Raw genomic sequence first — 12,193 nt, 5'->3', positions numbered from 1 at the left:
TACTAGTCTTCTAGTTATTTTAAAAAGATAATCAAAAAAATGGGACCCATCTGCAAGCACTACCTTTCGATTAAAATATTAATTCGAATATTATTCGATATTTTTTATCAAAATCGGAGCACCAGGGGCAGAGCTTCGCGGTAACACACATAAAAAATACAGTCGAATTTATAAACTCCTTCTTTTTGAAGACGGCTAATAAAAATAAATAAAACCTTAAAACTTTTTATCCGCTACTAAACAGCCACTAAAATTCAAATTTTCCGTTCCTAAATAGGGTAGCAAAATTAACTTATTACAATTAAGTCCATGAAGTCAACCGAATCTATGTTATTCTGGGAATATACGAATAATATTGTCTATTCCTGTTTCAGTAACATATAATGTTTATCACTTAAAATATTAACTTGAATAATTATAAATAAATATCATAACGAATCGATCGATTAAAAATGATTTAAAAATATAGCTACACAATTTTTACACCTAAATCTAGAATTTCGTATTAACTACAATTGTTTCAAAAACAGTTACATTGCAGAAGTTTGTCATGTTAATTTTTAGCTTATTCAGTTTTAAACAATTGCTGAAATTTAGAGAATGTTCGCATACCTATATTAAAGAGTATAAATTCTAATCTGAAAAAAAAAAAAAAAATTCTGATGAGCCTTAACTTGTCAAATTGAGGCTCAGCGACCGTTTTTTATTCATTTCGATTAATCACTTTATTTTTGTCCAACAAACATTAAGACTTTAAATATTTCACACTACTATTTAATAGATTTATGGCGTTATGTTTTTATCAATTTTTAAAGCTAAATATGTAGTTGATATCCGACGGCAGCTGAGTTCGAATCGTAAATAAGACAAAATATTAAAATAATTGTCAAAAAACAATTATAATTTAATTTATCATTCGAATTTAAATTCTCTGTCAATCGAATTAATCGAACCAGAAACATGCGGCTAAACTTCTAAACAAGCTAACAGTAGCGCCAAGTGGTCGTTAACAACTATTTTAAATTGCAAGTTGAAGATTAATTATACGTTTCCTTTTGTTTTATAATTAACCATTATTCTAACTGTTCCACTAGACACTTAATCAGTCATAGAAAGCTTCTCTACGAATGTACATAATATTACAATTTACAAATGTTATCTCTTTTACTTACATCCGAAACTTTAATAAGCGTCTCTTCTCTTTAATCTATAATCTTCGACACGTGACAAAACACGGTAATGGGAAAGGACATTAACCTATTTTTTAGGCGCATGATTGTCAACTATCAGATTTTGGCTTAGCTCCCAACAATTGCTGCCGCCTTTACGATTTCGTTTGTCGTAAAAAATAAAACCATGTAATAACAGAGGCTGGAGATCCGATAGTACGGTGACCGACTTCTTTATCAACAATAACAGGGTTGGAGAGTCTAATAAATCTTTATGGTATCAGCAGAAATGTATACATTACAGTTTCTAGTTAGAAAGGTTACACGATAACAATGTTTTTGTCGACTTCAGCAGTTCGGGTAGTTCTTAAACTATTGATGAAGTTAAGTAGAGTTTTATAAGTTTATTTGACTTTAACGAAAATTTAATTTCACACTTGTACAAAAGTAAGTTTTCAACTCATGTTGTCGAAGGTTACCTCTATGGTGTATAATTTTAGTTTTACATTTAACTTGGTTAAAACTGTAAATCAATTCATTCAACATTGAACTTACACCACAGAAAGAGTTATGTCTCCTTCAAAAAGTATCACTTCCTCGTAGAAATAACTTCGAATCCACGTAATCCAAGCTGTGTAAAAGTTAGACTATTAGTTTAACAGTTTTGAACACAACACACGCGTATGCAAAGTTTCACTTCATAGATTTGAATCGACACAACGAAAACTGTTTCTACAATTTCGCGGTGAGGCGCGATCGTAGCGCCAACGCGGGCTTTTACGTCCGTCGCCCGCCGAGGTCACGATTGGACTGCCTTCGCGGCTCCCGATAGAGGGGAACAGGGAACGGAGGGGCAAGGAGCTCACGGGGGAAAGGGAGAGTCTCCAGCCGAGGAGATAAGTTTTGATCTTTTTGGAGTAATAGAAAATTTTAATGACACAGGCACATCTGGAGATCGAACAGAAAAAAGTGCACGTCACAGCTTTAAGTGTTAATGCATGTCGAGGGCTTAGTGGAAACGATGTGTTAGAAAAAGTGCGGTGAGGCTTGCGGGTGACATTTCTAAAATAGCTACAACGATCTGGGGAGATTTAATTTAATTTGGTTAGATTCATACCGAAGCCAACGAAGAGACAGATATTAGAAAAAAAATCAAAAACAATTCGAATCCAACATTCAGTCTTCCATTCTATCGTATTATTTCCAGATCATTCAAATATGTCGGAGGCAGCCGATATTGCACAAGGTTTCTATCTGGTCCCCGCACATGTCAGGGGATGTACAAAGGGCCAAGGCGCGGAGCAGGTACAAAAGCCAGGCCCGGCCCCGCTTCGAATTACAACGGGCGTCTCATAGATTAATGACGGGAACATTGTGGAGTTAAGAACCCAAAAATTTACAACTGCATTGTGCTCTGCGTGCAACAAAAGGGCGCAACAGATAGGATCGGCTCCTGTTATTACCTTATCGCGTCTGTGATTTCTCTCACTTTTCAAGTAATACGAGAACTATTATAGTCCATATTTCTTTTACGGGAAACCATGATCCGTTCGTTCACAGATATTTGCAGGGCGTACCGTTAGCGTCAAATAGTTACATTGTGAAATTCGAGTGTATGAACAAATTGTATACATTTATAGAAGCAGATAATAATTTATAGATAAAATGAAATTATTTTCAAGAGCCTGTTTTTTCTAGCTTCCGGTTTTGCGTTCACAAATATTCAATGAAGAGAGGCGTGTGAAAGTTTTTAAACGAAATTTGTTAGTTACATTGCTATAATAGTGACTAGAAAACTGTAATTAAAAAAAAAGTCTTTTAGTTAAGATAATCTCATACAAGAAAGGGACACTTTCACGGTTGCCTTATTATAAGATTCTTCAATATCTACTGTCAATATAAATCAATGATAAAAGCCCTTAATGTGTGAACCTTTTAAACTATGAACTATGAGTTATCCCAATGAAAGATTTAAAAAAAAAAAAAACAATAAAATCACAGAGATGGGCTGTACTTTTTAAAACTTTTAACGCCGTACCTATTCGATTATTATATCTTATATATTACTAAGATGGATGATTACCTTAGGTTTACGAAATATAAACTCTTTAAGTGTTAGAAAAAACCTCAGTTATATACAATTTATTTCAGAACCATTTTAAAAATGCAATATCGATATCGTATTCATTAAATCAATTTTACTAATATTAAACAACTAGCTGTCGCCCGCGACTCCGTCTACGCGTAATTAAAAATAAACTTAATTAGTAGCCAATGTGTTCTTCCAGCAGATGTCTTACATCTGTGCCAAATATCGAGATCTGCAGCTGTTCTGGAGATACCTCGAAACAAACATCCATCCATCCATCTAAACATTCGCATTTATAATATTATTAAAATGATAAAAAAATATAATACAAATAAAGCGACAGTAGAAATACTAACTACAAATAAGTCATAATTTAAAACAAATTGAATACATAATGTTAATATTTGTAAGATCACGAGAGACGCAAACGAACCAAAAAGCTAAACAAAGGTAAACATCTCAATGCACCGCAAAGCGACATAAATCATCGCAAACAGTAGTGCGACGCTGAAATAAAAGCTTGGCGCGGCGAGTCACGGCGCGTAATGAGTAATGGTTGGCCGATCATTACTCAGAGACGCCCCGGAGCTCAGCCGTCATCCGTCAACGCTCGAGCCGCGTCTCTCGTGGCTCCCTCTATAATAGCTCCATGCCACTCCTAGCTTTCAACTTTTATCTAACACCTTTTTGAAGTGTGAACATTTTAAAATTTATCTCATTTCTTAAAGTTACTTTTGTTTGCTTCAATATGATGAGCATCTATCCACTTGTTGCTGTTTTCAAATGTTGTTATTGTTTTTCAATATTTTTTTCCTATTATCATGAAAGTCTGTTTATTAATAATTACAATTATAATTACAATTTTATTGGTAATATATAAATTACAGGTCATACAAGTAAAAGCTATAATAATAATGAATATGTGGATTTACTCTGTTATGATGATGTAGTTTAATATTTTCTACATAATTCATACTTAATATATATAGAAAATTAAAATATTAGATTAAATATAATACATAAAAACTCTTTGGTCTTAAAAATAGGAAAACTATTGACACATAAAACTGTAAATGCCCTTTGACATTAAGCTTGTTAACCACCAAAGCGAAGATTAACTCTCTCAACCCTTTTTATGTCGTTTGAGTAGCATTTTTTACCAGCCCTGGGTGGTGATTTTTTGTTAGCTGTGATTCGTAAATGCGTACTTATGAGTTTTACAACCGATCTGTATGCAACTGCGGCCCATATGTGCGCACCCGTTGCGAACACAGTGATGTGGTGCGAAGACCTTTTTATGACTGATGGCCTTTGTTAACTCCCAGGCATATAATGACCCCCAAAGGCATGAAGGTTAAGGACGCTTGGCCGAGACCTTTAAAGGGTAATATATTGCAAAGGTACCAAAGAAAAAGTTTTTGGTTTGCAACTTTGGAACTATGATTCCAATGGTATCACTTCTACGGATTCAACTGATCACCGAATAATACATTTTGTTCGTTTCGAGTTTATTTTAGTTTTATGCACGCACTGTTGGCACTTTGTGATCTCTCTCTACGTCACATCAACGATGGTCAAATTAATTAAATTAAACTCAATCATATCTAATCAGAATCAAACTTAATATGTCCGACCCATGTCTACATAGATCTGCTCTCAGACTGAGGGGCTCTAGACAACATCTAAGGAGATGCTTGATCTACTGACAGTTGTGGCATTTATATGTTTTATGTGTTTACTTGACGGATAGGCATTGTTACATTTAAAGCCCTCTACAGCGTTTAAACAATTCAGTTAAAATTGTTAGTTAAAACTGAAGATGTATAGAGGACTTATAATGTTAAAATATGGCGGAAAATTAATCAAACTTTAAACATAAAACCATATTTTTAAAAGTAAAAGTGGGCGTTATAGGAAGCTACACATGTTTATCATCAAGAAAGCCGATTAATTACAAAGCAGACTCCAGCCGCGGTCTTTTTAGCATTTTAAATTATTCAACATTTTTAACCACGAATTATTTAGGGATAATTAAAAGGCTCCCCGTTGATTGCTTCCCCTTATTCCTACTGCTCTTCCCGAACCTGTTTTACTAATTAAGCTATACAAATTGTAGGATTTAGCCGCCATCTTAATTGCTTTGGTCATTGTTCTTATTCAGTAGTAAATATATAGAATTGCGTGTTAATTATCTGTGGTAATTTTTCATCTCAAATATTTATATTTTTTTATTCACGATTAATACTAAGTGCCGAAGTTCTTCCAGAAAAAGATACTAAGTTACTTATGCTACTAATTAAATTATTAATTATTGTTAACAAATTATCGTAACACGTAATATTCTGAGTTCTTTTTGCAACTCCAGGAATTGAGAAATTCTTAAGCTTATCAAGATATATTAAATAGACAGAGTACAACGACGCTGTAAATGCCGAGCGACAGTTCTAATGTAATGGTATCAGGTTAAGACATTTCCTTCTGCTAACAAGCTAAGGAGATAATAAGGCTCCTTATCAAGTTTAGTGGGTGGTCAGTAAAGCTCAGTTTGCCGGTGGTTAGTCTCCCGGGCCGCGGTGCATGCGAGTCGACACTATCGTCGTTCGCGCAATTACTATTCAAGACGCGTACCAACTTAACTCATCCGTCCGTCGTACACCAATGCACTTCTTATTCCCATCGAGGATCTTCACGCTCACATTTCAATGCATCGACTATAGTTTCTTTACGATCAATTTGCGCCAGACATCGAGAGAATTGCACAGAAACGACTTCTGTTCAAGAGAATTTCTATTCTTCTCCTATCGTTGGTGTGACGTTTTATCGGGGAGATCAATTGCGTTCGGTTCTTCTTCGACTATAAATAGCGTATACGTGGCCAAAGATAAACTATTGTTAACCCTCGAAATTTGTTTGTCTGTTCGCTCTTTATCAGTAATTATGACAAGTGATGTATCATTTGAACTGTTTGGAGATATGAACTCATCGACATTTGTAAATTATCTAATACGTAGTTTTGTTACTGAAGAAATAAGACTCAATAATTTTTTTTACTGTTAAGCATATAAATATAGTTGATTTTAATTTACACGTTGTATGATTGATTTTTAAGACACTTCTTAAGGATCCTTGAACTAACTAGTTGTATAAAGACATTTATTTTAAGTCTGTCGTTCACACGATCTAATCAACAATCTGCATAAAACAAGTCTAATCCTTAACAACATCTGCAAACAGAGTTGCATTCGTAATTTTTCATTTTCCATTCAAATGCAAGGATGCGCATCACGTAAAACGTCAATGACGCCAAGGTGGATAATAACATTGCTAACTTAAAATTCTACTGCAGACCAGCGACAAGGGACCTAAGACCTGGACAAGTCTGGCGTTCGATACAGCTCAAACTCAGAGAAAATTAATTCACATCCTACGTTGCAGTGGTTCGTGACTTAATCATATTACTAATTTTAGCAATACTCATACTGTGGGTACTACACAACGACTAAGTGGAAAGAATTTATTTAACTCCAAAAGAAGAGTGAAATCTAAATGTTAGGTGATCGAGTCCACGTAAATTCGTGGAGTTCCATAAGTTTTAGTTCACACTTTTGAATCAAAAAACCAAAGCAAAAGTCTTGTCTATCTGCTTGCTTGTTAGTTAGTAAAATAATTTGAAATGTTGTAACAAGTTTGCAGATTACCACTAAACATTAGCGGTTAGATTCGTAACGAGATAGGCGGTAAATGTACGTGTTAGTACCAATTGAAGGCTTGTTGCTCGTTATCGCCTGTACTCACAAAACCCTTTGATCTGTGTATACGTCAATTCGATCGTTTCACGTTATTCCAAATGCAAAGGTCTAATATTCTACGTGACTCAAGCGTCTATAATAGATCGAGTTTGGAGATTCCATTAGGGCGTACCAAGGTTTTTTTTGCGTTCTGGTCCCTTTGTTAAAGAGTAATCTTTCGTAACGGTTATGCTTTTCCGCGCTCACTTCGTTTTTAGAATCTGACCTTTTCGATCTTTCTTATAAGAAATCGATCAGACCGTTCCATTCAACTACCTATCGTAAAAAGTGCTTATATAGAAAGTAGTCGTTTATAACAAAATTTCATTTTCGAATGTATTAAAAAAGTCTTCGGTGGGTGTTTTCAAATTATGCACTTTTTTTATTTTTTTCATGTTTCCTAGCTAAAGCTCTTGATAGGAAAATTATACTCCAAATATTACGTAGGCTATATACCTACATTTTTAATAGAATCGTTAAATAATCTGTTACATATATATGTAATTTCAAAACGTCGATAGTATTGAGAAGCAAATTACTCTCTAGCAGATATATCAATATATTATCTCTTTACATAAAAACAAATAGTGACGGAGACTCGACTAGATAAGTGGTTTTCTTTTAGTACCTCAACATGAAAATAAAAGTGGCACGAGCATTAGATGTCAATTTATTTTATTATGACTATTGGAACGAGTTGGATACCGGTTTTATTATTGTAACTTTAATATCTTCGTAATTTATGTTATGTAAACATAAGCTCTTAAGATTAAATTTGCTTTTTTATCAATCCTATGTTGTTATGTCACTTTATACTTCGTATCGAAATTAAACTGGTCCAATTATTATCCGAAGTATTCAGTTTCTAAAACAAAGTTGAAGTTAAAACTTATTTCCGTCATCATATTGATATCTTAAAATGAGTTATTAATAAATAAATGGCATTTAATTAATTTAGATTATAACATTTTCATTGGATATTTTCCTTATATCGATGATACGATATTTTGCTTCCGTCTAGTCTAGACTAAAAAGGTAAGACCTGAGCTGTATTGAAGAGCTAAGCTTTTCCTTTTTCCAGTCTATCAGTTCTCGACTCACGGTGCTGCGAGTGCTCACTGTAACCAATGGCTAATTGAATGTCAGTGAATTTTTATCAAACTACGTTAAATACACTTGAAATGTTTAAACCAAGTCTAGGTTATTAAATGTTTATTTATGAAGTGGTATTTATAGCTTGATTTTGTACTTAAAATCTTTGCTATTAATGCCAAACTATACTGTTGATTAAAATATTAAATTCTTTGGATAATGTGTTAAAGATAACTTTTACGTATAATTGCGTATAGGTAGGTAAACATGTATTATGTAAGGTTTAGGAAATATTTGCGACTTTAACAAAGCTATCCTTAAACTCTCACTTAGAAAACAATTTTGGCGTGTCATACGAATACTAAAATTCCCCATAGACATGACCGCCTGAGTATTTTCACCGCCGTCGGAATAATAAACACTAGAGCAGTAAGCAGCGGCCCGGGGCGGCGGTCGTGTGCTACCGGTGCGGTCGGCGCACGCTTTGCCCACTGCCCACGACGCCTTGCCCATGGCCACGCCGCACAATTTGCATCCCATGCCCACGCCCAGCGGCTCCCTACATTACTCTAGCATTGTTCGCTACTTAAGTTTATCGCTAAGATCTTCGCGATCGGATATTTTCGTGCGCCTCTAAGCGTTTGTCGTGCTCGCTAAATTTTCTAGTAGCGGACTTGTCTCTTAAGTGTTTTGGTCCATTTTTGTTTTGATTAATGTTTTCCTTATTAAAATGTAAATTGGTGCACTTTGTACTCTATAAAGAAACATGTATTACGACATTATTACTTACCGCACTCATGGAAAAAATGTTAAGGTTTGCGTTATTTCTAGAGGCAGAGTCATCTGCAGTTATAAAAAAATATACAACAGCTACGATAAAAAAATCTCAGGTGTTCAAGTTCACTTTAACTTTATTAAAATAAGGTCATCTTAATAATCTATGGGTCACCAATATCACGTATGTGATATATTTTTATAATAAACCTTTCATATTCAGGTACAACCGGATCTATGGCGGCGTGGGCGCACGTTATATCTTTTCGGACAGTCGCACGGTCATAGTTCACGACGCTGCAGGAAATCGTTATAATGATGACATAGTGGCATTATATTTAATAATGTGACAAGAGTTTAACATAAAATATCTATCGTTTTAGAATTTAGTTAATTTCTCCAGTTTAAGTAGTTGTTTTGAATAATATTTTCCGTTAGACATAGTAAGCTTTTGTGGTTATCGTTTTAATAGCTTTAAATCATTGAATTTAGTGGGATTAGATTCCGTGGCTACTTATTCATTTGTAGTATTTTTTCTAATTCTATGTTACTTTTATTGGTGTAAAAATCTGATTGCTGAAATGTTTCTAAGTCATAAAAAGTATTCAAAGTTTTCTATGCTATGCTGTTGCTACAAAAAGTGCGTTTGTGTTAGGATTCGAATCTGTATGCTTTAATTTTAAGCCCATGAACCGATATACCTTCAAGCTTTTGAAACCAGTATGAAAAAAGTCCAATGAAAAAATTTCTCTTGCAATCGCTTGCAAAAATAACGCGTACTTGCCTTAGGCCATTCTGTAAATGAATTCAATTATTTACGTAGGTAAAGTTGGCGAGCCGAGCGCTAATCACTATGTTTAAGACCAACAAGCGGCTAACACCTCGGCCATTATCGTAAAATAGGCCCCGAATCTAAATATGAGAAGTAATCAACTTCTAATTATATGTTACTCGATTACAAGGTATCCGAGTAATGCAAGCAATATGCTGGGTACTACAATTTATCACACACACGATTAAAAACCTTATTGTAAAGAAGAAAAGGTGCAAAAAAGCTTGATTTATTTGTAGGGGTATATCAAGTAACAGACTACGTGTATTTCCATGTTACAGTCGTAAAAGCATCAGTCGGTCGGCTGAAGGCAGCCGCGGGGAGTAACGTGAGAGATTAATAAAATTATATGTTTATAATATAAATGAATTGCAAATTATATGACTCTACTTCAACGCCTCTGAGACGGTGACTTATGTGCTCTATAAAGATTTAAAAGAGGACGATTTTTTCAACAGGACATTTATATTTATAGTAGCTGTCGCCTGCGACTGTCCGCGCGGATTTAAAAAACAAAAATACTGAGTAGTATATGTGTTCTTCTAGACTATGTTCTACATCTGTGCCAAATTTCATCAAAACCTGTTGAGCTGTTATGGAGATACTTTCCATCAAACATCCATCTAAACATTCGCATTTATAATATTAGTAAGATAAAATTTATACCTATAATTTGTTAACATCACTGTTTTTGTCAAGAAATATATAAGTGCAGCGTTACGTTATATTCTAAGTACAAAACTTTGCTCAGTCCATCCATCCTTCACAACATCCTGTATACTCGTACATTCGTATAAAAACAAAAAGATGAGATGTTAAAATTCATAACTTGAAAGTCATAGCTTCGTGTGCGCTTCGCCTTAATGTCCCGCTGCAGCCATTCCACTCAGCACTTGATTGCGTCTCGTTGGGACGCAGCCATTAAGACTTTTACATACATATTTTCCGTATTTAAATATCCATTGCATCGCGTAGAGAGCATAATTAATTTGCATTTTAGTTTAACGATTGATAGCAAGCCATTAAGGTATAATTACTGTTGAAGACAAACATGTTCCTAAATTTTACTCATTTGAAACAAACCAATAGACTGTTACAGTGATTAATGCTTTATTGATATTAGCTTCTTGTACATATTTTTTGAAAAAATAGTTACTGGCATTTAAACGTTAATACGTCTAGAGCTTCACAGAATTTGAATTCAAGAATTTAAAACCTTCGACAATATTTATAGCATAAAGTCCCTACGAAACGAATTTCCGTTCGTTACATTGAGACAGAATGGTACGTCTCGTTACTCCGGTAATTTCACTAGCTCAATCACAGTTCAAAGCGAATCACTAACGTTTGATAGACGACAGATTTTACAAGAGAAATTTGCGACCTCGGAAAATTTGGTACTGGTGATAAATCTTTGGTAAATTAAAAACTTTTTCGTCCAATATTCGATAAACGCTATTAAGTAATGTATTGTATAAATGCATCTAAATACTCGAAAAAGACAGCCAATAACATAAAGAATAGAGACAAAAAAAGATGTAAGCACAATATCCCAGCCGCATTTAACGTTCGTTTCATTCACCTTTTCTTTTGTATCCAGCTCAAAAGACGTTCCCGTCAAATAAAACATCATTGCTAATCCCCGCGGACGGTCTGGCTCGGCTCTCTGTGGCTACAAAATATTATGATTTATTAAAGCCAGAGAACAACCGGCTTACAACTTGTGAAATATAACAAGGAAACAAGGAGGAAAATAAAGAAAAACTGCGCCACCATCGAATCCCAACAAATATATGGCATGAGTAATAATAAAACATTCTCCAGAGAAATAACATAAATCAAACAGTCGAAGAAATGCCGTAGGCGAGGAGTATCGAGTAGATTGATATCAAATAAAAAAACACCTGAAAATTTACAATCAGTTTCACATACTTAGTTTAACTTTAATATTTTAAGTTGTAATGTATTTAAAGTACTACAAGTTGATCTACTATTAAAACCGAAAATATTTATGTCGAAAAAAGTTGACATTGTAATTTTATTGCACAAGATCGATGCAACTTTGTCTGGGGTGCGTCTTGACTAAGTGTCCTTGTCCAAAAAAGGGCAATGCTTCCAAGAAATTCCCGGCTCGGGGCAACTCATGGGGCAACCAGCGGCCGTGTCACGTACGGCCCCGTTATGTTCCAATTTTTCATTGTTGCCTGAGATTTATCTCGTTTTCCCTCGTACCTAATGGCCCCGCGAATTGTTTTTACTTTACATATGAATGGCTTCTAAGGTTATTCCAAATTTTGTTGTTCTGTGTATTAACTTCGATAATTTATTTGTCAGGTAAAATAATGAATGACAATTTACACGTTCAACTTGTATTATTAGGAACACATTTTCGTCCACATTCTTTGTTTAGCGCTAGTCTTGATTATCATTTTAAAAATAAATAGTTAAA

At 34.4% G+C, this 12,193-nt stretch overlaps 1 protein-coding gene across 2 annotated transcripts in view; it reads right to left on the bottom strand.

Moving 5' to 3' along the window:
* Positions 1-12,193, bottom strand: part of LOC106710984 (netrin receptor UNC5C) — a 90,863-nt gene that overhangs the window by 44,514 nt on the left and 34,156 nt on the right. The window contains exon 1 of one of the 2 annotated variants that reach the window (XM_045678264.1): positions 1,725-1,960. The exons of the other annotated variant lie outside the window; for it this stretch is intronic. The gene's annotated coding sequence lies outside the window, so the exon portion shown is untranslated. Of the gene's footprint in view, positions 1-1,724; positions 1,961-12,193 lie in introns of those variants that run through there. 2 annotated transcript variants of the gene reach the window in all.

Source organism: Papilio machaon, chromosome 6 (assembly GCF_912999745.1).
Source record: "Papilio machaon chromosome 6, ilPapMach1.1, whole genome shotgun sequence".
NCBI classification, from domain to species: Eukaryota; Metazoa; Arthropoda; class Insecta; order Lepidoptera; family Papilionidae; genus Papilio; species Papilio machaon.
The sequence above is the reverse complement of the archived record's forward strand: the minus strand, read 5'-3'. Positions and strand labels throughout refer to the sequence as shown.